Source organism: Lissotriton vulgaris, chromosome 3_1 (assembly GCF_964263255.1).
Source record: "Lissotriton vulgaris chromosome 3_1, aLisVul1.2, whole genome shotgun sequence".
Lineage (NCBI taxonomy): Eukaryota > Metazoa > Chordata > Amphibia > Caudata > Salamandridae > Lissotriton > Lissotriton vulgaris.
In genome coordinates, this window is record NC_141689.1 from 1,293,529,122 (window position 1) to 1,293,541,310 (window position 12,189).

Consider the following 12,189-nt stretch of genomic DNA (forward strand, 5'->3'; position numbering starts at 1 on the left):
AATGTAGCCCAAATATCACCCAGATGTAGCCCAAGTATAGCCCAATGACAGAATGTCCCTGAGTGTTCTAAAGAACAACTAGAGCGCTAACAGTCCTACTTATTACAAAGGTATAGCACACCTGGAGCCATCGTGATGGGAATAAAGTGGTAACTCTTAAAACATTTCATTTAAAAAGGAACAAAATGAGGGGGTATATTATGCAATAGAAGGTATTATTAGTGCTGCAGAAAGAAAATTAGGGCACATTTTGAGTGACTTTTCAAATCCTCTTCTATTTCATTAAAAAATTCTGACATGCAGTCTCCCAAAATGGCCACCAGAGACAAAAGAGCCCAAATGTAGCCCAAATATCACCCAGATGTAGCACAAGTATAGCCCAATGACAGAATGTCCCATAGTGTTCTAAAGAACAACTAGAGCGCTAACAGTCCTACTTATTACAAAGGTATGGCACACCTGAAGCCATCTTGATTGGAATAAAGTGGTAACTCTTAAAACATTTAATTTAAAAAGGAACACAATGAGGGGGTATATTTTGCCATATGAATTATGATTAGTGCTGCAGAAAGAAAAATTAGGGCACATTTTGAGTGACTTCTCAAACCCTCTTCAATTTCATTAAACAATTCTGACATACAGTCTCCCAAGATGGCCACCAGAGACAAAAGAGCCTAAATGTAGCCCAAATATCACCCAGATGTACCCCAAGTATAGCCCAATGACAGAATGTCCCAGAGTGTTCTAAAGAACAACTAGAGCGCTAACAGTATATGGTCTATAACCTACGGTTTTTTCAGTGAATTTTCATGGTTTTGTAAATGCTAATTCCTAACTATATATGGTCTATAACCTATGGTTTTTTCAGTGAATATATATATATATATATATATATACATACACATACATACATTATTAGATTTTAATTTAACTTGTGTTTCCCCTACACACTCTTTTGTGATGAAATAAATTAGGAGAAATAGAGAAATACTTTATTTTTATATTTTTAGTAATTGCAGGTGTAGCTTCATCTTCAAAGTTTTTTTTTATTACATATATATATATATTATATATATATTTTTTTTTTGATAACTCTTTCCTACTCCCCTTTTTTTCCCCTTCTTTTTCCCTTCTTTTTTTTTTTTTTACTTCCTCTCCCTTACTACCATGATTATTACCCATTTTGATTCAGGGCTATATAGTCCTTAACTGAACTAATATAGACCAGGCGTAATTTTATAGTGTCGGTTAACCTGTTCAGACACACATAACCCACTATCCTTTACTCTGAGCCTGGGCATGCTCTCTAATGGATTCTAGTAACTCATCTGCTTCCGAGGGTGATCGGATATTATGCATTTTATTGTTGTACATAATACGCAAAAATGCTGGAAACCTCTTCTGAACAATGGCGCCTACAGCTCTGACTTTTTCCATGCGCTGCCCCAACTCCCATTGCCTATCAAGCGTGGTCTTAGATAGGTCTGATCGCACCTCAAAAGAGAAGTCCGGGCCCTGTAGTGATCTGGCTTTCAGTGCGAGGTTCAAGATCTTATCTTTAAGTGAGAATGTTAGGAAGTTAATCAACACCTTTCTGGGTTTATTTCTCCCTGGCTTCAGATGGAATGGATCATGGTAAACTCGCTGGATGTTGTTATCTAGCTCGTCAGCTGACTCCTCCAAATTAAGAGAATCTTTTAGGATCTTAATTACAAAGATTTTAAGGTTTGTGCCCTCTTTTCCTTCCGGGATCTTTAAGAGTCGCAAATTATTTCTCCGGGAATAATTTTTCAAGCTCTCAACTTGCTCTTGCATACTTTCACCATCCTTCTGCAGCGCTTGGATTTTGGATCTAGCTATCTCGAAATTGAATGTCAATGATCCCACAGAACATTCCAAAACCTCTGTCCTTGCGCATAAGCCATCCACTTTTTAATCCAACATCTCACAGGATGCTCTAATTTCGTTCTGATTCGTCTTAGAAACTGCAAAATCAGCACGGATTTCCTCCCTCATTGCAGTTATTGACTTTACCAAAGCCTCCAGTGTATTCCCAACTCCTGGGTCGTCCAAATCGCCCCCACCTCCGTCCGGCGCTGCTACTTTATTAGGTGCAACCCCATATTTTCCCTTGTCTCATACTCCTCCTTCTCTTTTTGTAACTCCTTCTATTTTCATACTCCGATGTTTGTCCTCCCTCTCTTCTTATAAGTAATATAATAGTTGTTTCATATATTTATTTTTGTAATGTTATATATATTTTTTTATATTAGATTATATTTATCAACACTGAAAAAAATGATCATGCCTACAAAAACGGAAAAAGAGGAAACAACGAAAGAAAGCTGTTTATTTAAAGAAAAGTCATTCACAAGATTTACCAGAAGAACAATGTGTTAACAAAAAGAAAAAAAGTCCTGGTAAGAGAATGAAGAGTTTTCTGAGGAAATTATTAAACACTAAAAGTAGTTTGCAAACAGTCAAAAATACTATTTGTGTATCTGCAACTAAGAGAAAAGAGAAAAACCATAGAAAACACATCTTGTGAAAAAACAATATATAGTAAAAGGAGGAAAAAACTGTTTAAGGAAATTAGGAAGAACATGTTTTATAATAGAGTGGTGTCGAATTTTATTAAGGAAGCAAAGAATTGTAAAAAAAAAACCAGCATTTTATAGGAAGAAGAAACATATAGAAAATGTAGTTGAGAAAGTTTTTGAATTGAAAACAAAACTGTTTATTTTAGTAATCAATAGAATTCGATCACTAGATAAGCCAATCCATTTAATGAATGCCAAAATAACTGGAGAAGAGTAATTAACAGAAGTTATTTTTACGGGTTCATTTGGGGTGAATGGAAACATAGTTCAAGATCTGAGCCTTTTTTTAATGAAGAGGTTTAACTTCAGAGTAATGATTTGTTGCATGCACTAGTGGTCGTGCTTATGAGGCTACAAATGGTTGTCCTATTAAGAAAGAGAACATTGTTCCTAGAAATTCAGAAGAGGTGTTAGCTGATGAAGTTTTAGGGAGACGTCCTAAAGCTCCAGTGTACACTTGGAATTGCAGAAGTATTTGTAGTGTACGGCAGGAATCTGTTGATTTTTTTACGCAATTTCTTACGTAACTATACTAAGAAAAGTGTTAAAGAAAAGATTAAGATGTTGCAAGGACTGGACCCTTGCAGAGTGAGAGGAAATACTGGTTTGCAAGGTCATTCTCTGTCTTGTCTTTCTAAAAAAGTATGTTGAAGTGTTTTTCATCATTTTAGGATGTTAGCAGTACATCATACTGAAATGAGGAAATTAGTCAGAAGATTGTATTATGCAAAAAGTCCAGCACAAATGTTAAAAAAGTTGAACAGTGCTCTTTTGCATGGATCTGTATCAGATGTAATGAATATTTGTGATGAAATTCAGGTTAGCTACTTTGGTCCTCAGAAAAACAGTGTAGAAACTAAGACATTAATAGAAGGAAATGTAGGCAAGAATGTACACCATTGTAGTACAGAACATTTTGAGCAAGAAATTACAAAGTTTAAGGTGATTTCAGGTGAAAGGCGAAATTATACTTGTATTTGTTGTCGACGTATACTCATTATAAAAATCAGACAAGGACTGTTGATCTGTATTTAAAATGTGAAAAGGAAAATATTAATGAGTGGATGAAATTTGCAACTTATTTGTGGTAAAGAATTGTTTTGATTTGAGTTCTGATCAGCGTATTTGTAAATATTGTTATTACAAATTAGATGAGAACAATAAGCCTGCTAGAGCTATGCATAATAATCTTGAGTTGGTAAATATTCCTTCTGAACTCATGGATTTAAATACTGATGAGTCTATTCTTATTCAATGTGTGCATTCTTTTCAGGCTGTTGTTCGTATGGAGCCTAAGACAGGAAAATTGACTCCTTCAAATTTACAGAGAGGATTAAATGGAAAGGTTTTATATTTGCCTCTAGATTCAAAGAAAAATATTGAAACAATTGGTGTAGAAAATGTAGAAGATGAACCTTTAGTTGTTCTTGTTAATGGCGTTCCTACTAAGAGTAAGAAAATCTAGCAAAAATTAGTGGATGTTAGGAAAGTGAAAAAAGCAATGTTGTATCTGGTAAAAAATAATCAATATGATAAAAATGTGTATGTGAGAGAAGAAGAAATAACTGTAGAAGAAGATAGTGACTTGCCATCTGGACAAATTGAAAAAGTGAATGTGTCCAGAACTGAAGAAATCTACGAACATTACAGTGTTCATCCACTTCATTCTAAAGAAGTGATGGGGAATACTATAGAGTTATTCCAAATGAAAGAAGCAAAGGTCAGTCCCATTAGTGTATGGGAAAAAATCTTGGAAGCTCGTTGCTTTCCTCATTTGTTTCCCACAGGAAAAGGACGACGATATGATGACCGACCTGTGCAGATTCCGGCATCTGAATACCGGACATTAAGATTGTATGCAGAGGAACGAAGATTTTGACAATGTAATCCATATTTGTTTCATCTTTTGTTTGAGAGTGATTTGTCTGGACTTTTTTTTTTGCAGTAAACCATATATTGAAAACAGGTGTACATCTGTGAAATGTTTCAGCATAGGAAATAATGGATAAAGTACTGCAGAAAGATTCAAGATTTAAAAAATTCTTTATTGCGATTATTCATCTTAAAAGAAAAAAAGTATGATAAAAACAAGGTACAGTAGCGCTCAACCATAGCTACACCATCAAATCTATAGTTACAAATTTATCATTCAGTATAAAACATAAATATATATTTACAATTAAAAACAATTCATAAGACAGGATTAAATATATTATTCGCACAAGACTTTTCATCTATATACAATCCAAAAACGTACAAAGTAAAAAACCCACTAAGATTCCATTTTGTACCAACCAATGCTATAAAATAACTATGACAAGCTATATGGACCCCCTGTTTTTACCCAAATGGCCTAAGACCAGCTTAGGAACTTGGCCACCCCTTTGACTGCAAGGTCATTACAACCAATTTTCAGTAGCCTTTTAGCAAACTTCGCTGAGTTAGTTCCCAAGGTTCTGCACAGTGGTTTGAGCCACCTACTACGGGGGGTTTGGTAAGCTGGGCAGACATATAGGAGATGTTCAATACCTATCCTATCCGGAAAGAATGGACATTTATCTCCAGCATCTATAGACCATTTACATGTAAACTTCCTTACCGGGAGGGTCCCAACATGGAACTGATGTTAAAGCTTACAGTCTCTAGGTTTTGTAATTAGATCCCAGTAACTTTCCATACATGGTTCATCTTTAAGCTCACAGAAATCTCTAGACAGGGAAGAGCTAGTCAAAGCAGAATACCTCTTAATTTTAACTAGGTTCCAATAAGCTGCCTTGAATATTACTTTCGGTGGGAATTCAACAGACTCTGGCTTGTCCCATATATCCTTCATCCCCATGTCAGTGAGCATAGATTTAATAGTAACTAACCATGTAATCCTATTTAAACGATCCAGACCCCTTACTTCAATCAGACCCCTTGCAAACAAATATAATTCTGGGGTAATTCAGAGCCTTCTCCAGAAAGCCAACATCCTAAACCGTGCGATATCCTCTATTGCGTGACAACTAAGATCTAACAGCAGAGGGAGCCGTGGGGTAGATTTGGGAAGGCCCACGATTGATCTTAAAAACTTGTTCTGGGCTAATGCTAGATGTAATAGGTTACTACACCCACAGATCTCAGCACCATAAAGGATTGCTGGGATAACTTTTGTGGAATACATTTTAACAACGGGGGCTATAGGCTTTGTCTGTGACTGCCTATGTTCCTTTATCAATGCTCCCATTAACTGCAAGTGTTTCAATGCAAGAATCTTCAATTTGGGAGACCAGCTCAATTTTTCACCAAAGGTAAACGCCAGGTAAGTAAAAACATTGGTCTGTTCCAAGAGTTTTCCGTTCATGAAAACTCTTGATATAACAGGCCTGGTCCCAGTTAGTACCATAAATTTGGTCTTTTCTACATTGACCACAAGTTCATGATCGCAGTAGAACTCTTCAAAACGAGACAATGCTAACTGAAGCCCTTGTCTCGTCTTGGATAAAATCAGGGTGTCACCAGCGAACATGAGCAGGGGCACCCTTTGGCCAGCTAGCGTGTGCGCGTCCATAGGAAAATTCTCAAAGTACTGCACCACCCCATTTATAAAAAGTGAAAATAGGGTGGGCGCCAGCACACACCCTTGTCGGACGCCCTTCCCCACTGAAAATTTCTCAGTGACCTCCCCCGGTTTCCTCCAGCAGACCTGGGCATAGTTAGAACTGTGAAGTCTTACCACAAATGCAACCAATTCTTTAAGCATCCCCAGTCTTAGTAGCGCATTTCACAGTTTAAATCTTGGGACTAAATTAAACGCTGATTTTAAATCCACGAAAGCTGAAAAGATCATACCCCTGCCCAGTAAAACCAGAGTCCCCATATGGGCCTGAAACCCTGCCTACAGAAAGATAATGTTTTGGAATCTCAACTAATTCATCTCATGGCATGTCAGAGTGGTATTAATGAGTACTGGTATTGTCGTCATGGAGAACTTAAATGTATGCTAAGGAACTTAGGAACTCCTACATGGTTCCTCACTCTAAGCTGTCATGAATATGCTTGGGATGATTCACTTCAATTTCTTCGAGAGGCAAATCCAAATAAACTAAATATTGAATACAAGACACCTGGAGAATTGTGCTCTTTGGATCCAGTTAATGTATGCAGATATTTCAATCGTGGATTTAAAGCTATGATGTCTTTTATCACCAATAAAAAAAATCCTCCTCTTGGAGAGGTTCTGGATTTCTTTTGGCGAAAGGAGTATCAAGCGAGAGGTGCTCCTCACATACATATGCTAATATGTATCAAAGAGGCTACCCAAATTTGGAACAGACACAGATTATACTGTGTTTTCTTTTATTAAAGAATATGCTACATGTGATATACCTAAAATTACACAAGATAAGGACTTAAGACAACAAGTCTTAAGATTCCAAAGCCATCGTTGTGGGAAATACGGTTGTCAAAAGTACAAATCTAAGGACAGGTTCTACACCAAATGTCGTTTTGGATTTCCACGTCCTGTAATAAAGAAAGGAAGAGTGAACAGTTTTATGTCATCTTTGTGACATAACAATACTATCACAAGAAAGTCTCCAAAAAATACCTACAACTTAAGAAGAAATGAAGAGTCAACATACATAAATGACTATAACCCAGTCATTTTGCCCATGTGGAATGCTAACATGGATATTCAATATGTTGCAGACAATTCCATTGCTGTTGCTCGATATGTAACATCCTACATAACAAATTCAGAAAAGACAGAATTGAAGGAAATGTGGGAAGTGACAGTTTGAAGATGTTATCTCATCGAGGAATCGGAGCGTATGAATGCTCAGATCGCTCATCATCTGCAAGTCTATACTCAAAATCTAGAAGAATCATTTGGGTGAGTCTAGGTCTTGCTGCAATACGAAACCGAGTACTTAAATCTGTACAAGAAATTGAATGTTTAGCTGAAAAAGAGCCAGAAAGTACAGATATTGTGAAAACAAATTTGTTGGATATATATTATCCAAATAGAAGTCATCATCTTGAGAACATTTGTCTCTATGAAGTGTTGCAAAACTATATTTTTAAACGGATTATTACCGAAAACATCAATAATGGTATATGTCCCGTGATTGGTTCTGAAGGATGTTTGGTAAAACAAAGAAAAGGGCATTTGATTTATCACCATAAACTGAGTTGCGAAACACCTGACAAAAGGGAATTTTACTAATTAGCTCTTTTGCAACTCTTCAAGCCGTGGCGTTGAGAATTGGAGTTACGTGGAGATTTTGACAGCTAGGAAGATTAGTTCACCGCAAGTAAAGATACTATGAAAAATGTCCTGTTTTTGCTAATTATGTGAAAAAGTTGAACGACGAAATTGAGCAAGAAGCTACAATTGCAGCTGAGATTGCTACAGACAGTTCTCAAGATAGTCAAACTTCTGCTCCATTGAGTCAGGATCCATTAGGAGAACCAATTATTCAAAATGAAGCAGCAACTGCTATGGAAGAGGTGGAAACAGCAATATATCAAGCTCAAGAAGATCTAACAAACTTAGGAAACTTGGAAGAACAATTAAATGTTGAGCAGAAAGAAATATATAAGCAAGTGAGAGAACAGATTAACCATGGATTACTTCATGAAAAGAAAGAGTGCTCTTGCTCATCGTTTCAACCTATCCAAATGTACGTGAGTGGACAAGCTGGAACAGGAAAACGTTTTTTAATTAATACAACTTATCTGCAGAAAACAACTGAGTAGCATTTGTCTTGTGTTGTCACTGCTCCAACTGGGTCGGCGGCACACAATATTAAAGTAATTACTTTACATCGTTTATTAATGCTACCAGTAGAGCATGAAAACAAATTGGAATACCACAAGCTATCTGGAGACGGTTGTTGTGAAGTTGTAAGAGTCTTGAAGAAAATGAAACTTTTCATTATTGATGAGGTAAGCATGGTATCATACTTAATGCTTGCCTTTGTGCATTTAAGAATGCAGCAAATTTTTAAAACAGAGTATGACGTATTATTTGGAGGAAAGCACATCATAGTTTTTGGAGATCTACTACACCTTACTCCTGTAAAAGGACAACCAGTGTTTAAAACACTGGTGCATGAAGATACCAGAAAGTCTTTGGAGAGAATTGGAAATGTTAACATTTGGTCATTTTTTGAATATTAGGAACGTATTACAAATATACGTCAGGCAAATGATGCAGATTATGGAAATATTCTTCAAAATATAAGAATTGGAAAAGTGACAGAAAATGGCAAACAAGCTTTACAGAGACGATTACCTTCCAATTTGCTTCCAAATGAAAATATTGTTCCTGAGAAAATATATATGAGAATTGCAGAAGACAATCTGCCAACACTGCGTGAATGTTCTATATTCAATAAAGAAATTTTAAAGTTGGAAAATGAAGAAAATATTACATTGGAAGCTATTGATCAAATAGAATATGAAGGAATCACTATTATTTTGACGGAAAAGGTGAAGAGGAAATTGTATTCCTTAGAGAAATCGAAAAGTAAAACTTTCCTGTTTAGAAAAGAATTTGTATGCATGTGTAAACTGTAGGGTAATTTTATGACGTAATTTGAATGTGGAAACAGGTTTAGTAAATGGAGCAATGGATAAAATTGTTGATTTTGTTAATTATGTAAATAGAGATAGTATTGAATTTTTGAAAATCAAATTTGATGAAATTGCAGAAGTACAACAATTTAGTCATTGTTCAGCTCAGTTTTGGCTTGTAAAAGATTTCTATGTACGCAGAAAACAGTTTCCTATTTCTTTGGCGTATGCGGTGACCATTCATAAATCTCATGGTTTAAGTGTTGACAGTGCTTTAGTGAATATTGGAAGCACTGTGTTTAAAGAGGGTATGGCATTAGTTGCTTTTTCTCGAGTGAGAACTTTATCTGGATTGTACTGGATTGATTTTGATGAGACAAAGGTTAGTGCAGATGCAAATTGTGTGGAAGAGTGTAATAGGTTAAGTATAGAATATACACCCAATTTAGGTAAATAACCAGTATTTGAAAAGCATATGGTAGGTAGAAAAAGAAGATTTGAGAATATCTGTAGTGAAACTGTAGAGAAAGAAAAATAAAACAAGATGAAGTTGTGATTGCAAGCAAAAAGAAAAAGGACAATGTTGAAGAGAATGTTGGTTATCAGTTTGAAAATAGTTCTAGTGTCAACTGCTATGCTAATGTAGTTGTTAATGTTGGTTTTTTTCTTGAAAGTTTGCAACAGCAAATTTTTGAAAATCGGGAAGAAATATTCTTTTCATTGTTGTATTCTGTTTATGAGAAATGTAGTAGTGATAAAAGTAAAATGCAAAGATTTTCTGATATTCTAAATGTTTTAGACAAATGTTCTGGTGCTACTCAATGTACGCAGAATATTCAGCAAGATTGTCAGGAATTTTTAATGTTTATGCTTGGTGTATTGCAAGATGAAGGTATAGATATTAAAAACCTTTTTGGCCTTTCTTAGAAATGGCAACATGACCGTGAAAATTGTCTGTTTACATGTACCACTAACATAGACACTGAAATATTCATAGATTTGACTTTAACAGACTGTTAATCAGTGTCTTTTAAGAATCTAGTTAGAGGAGCAAGTCAAAGCATGGAGTCTAGCCAATGTAAATCAGATCAGAAATGTCATCAACATTATTTATACAAAGATATGGACAGTATGTCATTTTAAAGCTGCAACGTTGTAGAGCTGGAGGAAGAAAATTGGAAACTTTAATTAAAGATTGTGTAGCTACTCAAGTATCAATATCAGGAAGAACTGTTGTAGCTGTTGCAATTATTTTTCATTGTGGACCTACTACAACATCTGGACATTACACTGTTTATTTAAAATGTCTGAAAAGTTGGCTACATTGTAATGATAGTCAATTTATTTTTACAGAACGTTTGCCTAAAGAGTTAACAAATTATTACCTAATATTTCAAAGCCAAAATTTTAGGAACATAATTTGGCCTTTCAGGATTACTGCTATTAAGGTAGGTTGGTCTGGTGTTGTAGCATACTTTGTAAGTGAGGGTGAGGAGCTTTAAGGTTATCCTCTTGTTCACGTGAAGCCGGTGTAGATCTTGCAGGTGGTGGGTGATGTGGCTACGGCAGGGGAAATTGATGATTAGTTGGGCGGAAGTGTTTTGGATTCTTTGTAGTCGTTGTAGGTGTTTGTCCGAGTTGAGATTTAGGGAGTTGATCCTTATACAGTTGGTGATGTCTTTCAGTGGTATGTGGCTCGTTGGTGAGAGAGAAGATGAGTTGGGTGTCGTTGCCTTAGCAGAAAATGTTCAGGTTGTGATGGTGGGCCACTTGTGTGAGAGTGCCATGTAGATGTTGAATAGCGTCAAGTTGGGAGAAGAGCCCTGGGGACGTTGCAAATGATGTCGGTGGTTTTGGATCAGAAAGGTGGGAGACGAATGCTGCGGATTACTATTAAGGAACTTCTTTACAAAGAATTTGAGATATACTACTGGGCCATGAGGAAAAATATATAAAACTATTAAGGACTATTTGTTGTATATTTTGTCAGCATATATTTAAAAGTAACTTTGTTTACACTGTATGAAAATTAATGATAGTGTTTTGGTATTTTAAGATTCTTTGAGATATCTCATAGTTGCGTAAAAAATTGCTGTTCGAAAAAACATTTAGCATATGTTTTATTTCTATTTTTTAGATTGTTATTGATAATGTTGAATGTTTTTTTTTAAATAATCTTATTGATTGTCTTTTTTTTGCCTGCTGTTATGTGATGAGTACTATTGAACTCACTGTTCCTAGTAAAATTCAATATATTCTGAGAACAGCAAAAAAGGCAAACAAAATGCTTTACAAATTATTTGGTGTTGTAAAAGATATATTGTAACTGTATTTTATTTTGTCTTTCACAGATGCTAATTTTATAATATATAATTTTATTATTATTTATTATTTTGAAGGTAAGTATAAATAACTGGTAAAAATGATTGATGGGATGTGCTTCTACAGAGCTGAAGTAACAAAACATGGATGGAGTACATAAGTGTGTAAAGATGGTTTGTATCTTTTAAACACACTTAAAAAAATTAAATATATATACTGATTGTACATGTATTCTTTGCATTTTACTCCAACAAATCCAGTAGTTTGGAACAGGTTAGGTGAATAGACATATTGTACTTTTTTTAGTACTGCATTTTATTATAACAGCCGTAGTTTTTTCCTATAGTGATAAGGAGTGACTGGTTTGAAAATGTAACATAATTTTATTACTGAACATTCATATAAATAAGTATATTTATATACTCTTGTAAAGTAGTTGAGAATGGTATTTGTATAATATTTTTTAAAGGGCAAAATAGTTGATAAAGCTAGTTTTGTATTATGTAATAGAAACAATGATAAAATGAAGTGTTTATGTTTTTGTATAAGGATCTACAACATAAGACATTTACTATGGAAAACAACAGAACAATATAGAATATGGTTTCGAAATTAGTAACACTCTTAGAAGAGCTAAACATACCTTTCATGGACAGAGAGAATGAAGATAAAAAAATTATTGCTGCAGATATCAGCTGTGATTTCC